This window comes from Vipera ursinii, assembly GCF_947247035.1.
Source record: "Vipera ursinii genome assembly, chromosome: 2".
Lineage (NCBI taxonomy): Eukaryota > Metazoa > Chordata > Lepidosauria > Squamata > Viperidae > Vipera > Vipera ursinii.
In genome coordinates this window covers 22340430-22343924 of record NC_139513.1, presented here as the reverse complement: position 1 = coordinate 22343924, position 3495 = coordinate 22340430, and the positions used below count along the sequence as shown (strand labels likewise).

At 39.0% G+C, this 3495-nt stretch overlaps 1 long non-coding RNA gene across 1 annotated transcript; it reads left to right on the top strand.

Moving 5' to 3' along the window:
- The first annotated feature begins 1258 nt into the window (after nucleotides 1-1258).
- LOC310636769 lies at nucleotides 1259-2438 on the top strand. The gene is made up of 3 exons (XR_014491789.1): nucleotides 1259-1342; nucleotides 1580-1638; nucleotides 2076-2438. It is a non-coding gene; the product is annotated as an uncharacterized lncRNA (long non-coding RNA).
- Nucleotides 2439-3495: the final 1057 nt, after the last annotated feature.

The following is a 3495-nucleotide window of genomic DNA, read 5'->3' as shown; positions in this document are numbered from 1 at the left end:
AAAGTTTTTGACAGTCAATAAAATCTAAATGGGTCCAGCTTCGTTTGGACAAGACAGGAAGACATTAAATAACTGGAGGGATGTCAACACGAAGAGGGCAAAGGGCTATTTGGAGTGACAGGAACAAGTGAAATAAAAACCGCCCAGGGATGCAAAAGGAGGGACATTTTAAAGAGAACAAGCTCAGGTCCCAGGTTTTGAAGGGCTCATAAATTAACTTCTCTGCTTCTAAAATTATAAACTTGGTTGTCAGTGTGAAGCAACATGGAGTTGCTCAGAGTAAGAATAATCCCTCCAAATAGGGATACATCACAGGCTTCTGCTAATCCATATTATAAGGAGGATATATAATGCACTGATAGAAATAGATTCAGAAATGGAACTTGTTAAAGACTGCATGATAAAACGGGCCCAGAATTTTCAGGAGCCCATAACGATGGATATCTGGGAAAAGATATGGGTCAGAAATGTAAAATTTACACAGGCTCAAAATTTAAGAGAGAATTTTTATAAAATGTTTTATAGATGGCATTTAGATCCTAAAAAATTAGCATGTATGTATCCGAATTACCAGCCTAAATGTTGGAGGTGTGGTTGTGAGGATGCAACGTATTATCACATATGGTGGACTTGTAAAAAAGTTAAAGCTTTTTGGATTAAAATTTGGTGGAATATGCAGAAGATATTTAAGAAAAAGATAAAGTTTTCTCCACAGTTATTTCTGTTGGGTATTATTACAGATTGTACTGCTATAGAAACTAAATTGATGTTGAATTTAATTACGACAGCAAGACTCTTGGTAGCGCAATATTGGAAAAAGGAGGAACTGCCTACGATAAAAGAGTGGACTTTAAAAGTTTCAAACCTGGCGGAAATGGCAAAGATTTCAGCATATTTGAAAGAACAGTCACAACAGAGATATATTGTGGAATGGAGAAGATGGATTGAGTATATTCAGAATAAATATGGGACTAAAAAGTTTCATTTAGCACATGAGTGAGCATTAGCATTATATGATGTATTATTATTTAGTTATTATTATTTAGTTATTATGTTTAAGAGGAGTTAAAGTGCGATAGAATTTAAAGTGTTTTTATAGCTGCTTTGCATATTTTAGTTTAAGTTTGTTAGAGGTAATACCCTGTATTCAGCTCTGGGAAGTCCGGGGGGGGGGGGGGGAGAGAGGGGGAGGGAGGGGAAGTATGTTTAAAATGTATTCTAAAACTTTTAAATAAAAAAATATATATTATTTTCCCTCAGGCTTTCTATTAAACTAGGATCTAGTCCTCATAGCTTCATTCTGGGCAACAGTTGACTCCGAACCCTGACAGAAAATTGGCAGGTGAAGGTTTACTGTTTTCACTTCTTTACACAGAATTCTCCAAGGTCATCAGTTGGAAAGTCAATCCCAGTTCCCGTTCTTGGTACTTTGTTGGAGAATGCCTTGTGGTATAAATTCTGGGATGTCTATTTTTAATTTTTGCTTCCTCGCACAGTCAGATAGATGTTCAGACTGGATTGGAACTATCATACTTTTATGGTATTTATTAACATGGATTTTCACATTTTGTATCTCTAGGTTTGTTTTTTACATTGCTGTTTTATCCCATTGTTGTGACCGTCTCTGAATCGCTAGAGGTGAGATGGGTGGATACATAAATTTGATAAAAAAATTATCAAAGGTATTTGTTCTAAAGATTAGTGAACCTCTAGAGAGTCAGTTTGGTATAGCAACTAAGATAGGCTAGAAACTGGGAGACTTGTACAGTATTCTTTGGGCACAACGTCAGCTGTGTGACCCTGGGCCAGTCACTTTCTCTCAGCCCTTGGAAGGATGCAATGGCAAACCACTTTTGAAAAACCTTGCCAAGAAAATTGTAGGGACTTGTCTAGGCAGCTTCTAAGATATGAAATGAGCACCTAATTCACTATATTGCTTGGTAACTTGATAATGTCTCTCACATCCTAATCTTTTATGCTCTCCTACAGCCATCTAATGTTCCTACCCCTTCTTTCCTATTCTTGTTTTTTATATATACTTTTAGTTTTTAATTCACCTTTTTCATTTTTTTTAGACTTTTATTTTTATTCTTGATGCACCCTTTATGAATTTTAATGGCCGTACCCAACTTTCCTTCTGCTGGTCTATGATTGCAATAAAGATTTGATCTGATTTGGTTCTTCTCCGATTCGCTTTCGCCATACATATAATTTGTTGCTCTGTTAATTGAGGATATCTGATTAGAAGGAGGGGGACAAGGACTATAAATATTCACGTATCAGAAGCAAGAAGTAACTCAAAAACTGCTGAAAAAGAAAGAAATTGAATCCAGTTGAGGCGATTTATACTTTTTCTGCTCTTTGGGGGTATTTCAAAAACATTCCAAACTAAATTAACCAGAAGAAATCCATTTCACAAGTAGTCACAGAATGTTAGCCTTGCAAGGTAGGCCAGACATAAAACGTGGCCAATCAGCTAACTCTATTTTAGTATAAGTTTACATTAATAGAATCGCAAGTCTGAAACTACATCCAGAATAGAATGCAATCTACTGTTCATAGAATCTTGCGAGTGTGGAAGTACATTCGTCTCCTTGCCCCCGTCTCCTTTACAGCCCAAGAACCTAGAAGCTGTTTGCCCTGCACACATTCCTGCTGCAGGCTAAGTTGCTTTTTATCTGCTGTTTCCTGAGTTGTGTCTCTTCTCCCTGTATCCCAAGGTCTTGCGAGTGTGGAAGTATATTCGTCTCCTTGCCCCCGTCTCCTTTACAGCCCAAGAACCTAGAAGCTGTTTGCCCTGCACACATTCCTGCTGCAGGCTAAGTTGCTTTTTATCTGCTGTTTCCTGAGTTGTGTCTCTTCTCCCTGTATCCCAAGGTCTTGCGAGTGTGGAAGTATATTCGTCTCCTTGCCCCCGTCTCCTTTACAGCCCAAGAACCTAGAGGCTGTTTGCCCTGCACACATTCCTGCTGCAGGCTAAGTTGCTTTTTATCTGCTGTTTCCTGAGTTGTGTCTCTTCTCCCTGTATCCCAAGGTCTTGCGAGTGTGGAAGTATATTCGTCTCCTTGCCCCCGTCTCCTTTACAGCCCAAGAACCTAGAGGCTGTTTGCCCTGCACACATTCCTGCTGCAGGCTAAGTTGCTTTTTATCTGCTGTTTCCTGAGTTGTGTCTCTTCTCCCTGTATCCCAAGGTCCTTTCCACATAGCATTACATCAAATAATATCCAGGCTTACTGATCAAAGGGATGAGAGGATTGTGCAATGGCTCCAGTCTTCTGTGGTCACCCAAGTTGGCAGCACTTTCCCTGACCTGGTTCATTTATGGCCCAGCTATCATATTTTAGAAACTATAGCCAAGCTAGGAATTCCTTTTGCATCACTTTGAAATCCTGGGTTTGTATGTTCTTACTTTTCCAAGACTAGGAATATTTGCCTCTGTCCTGGCTTAGGAACTGAAGCAAAACTGTATTCCCTCCTTCACCCCAGTTTTCTAAA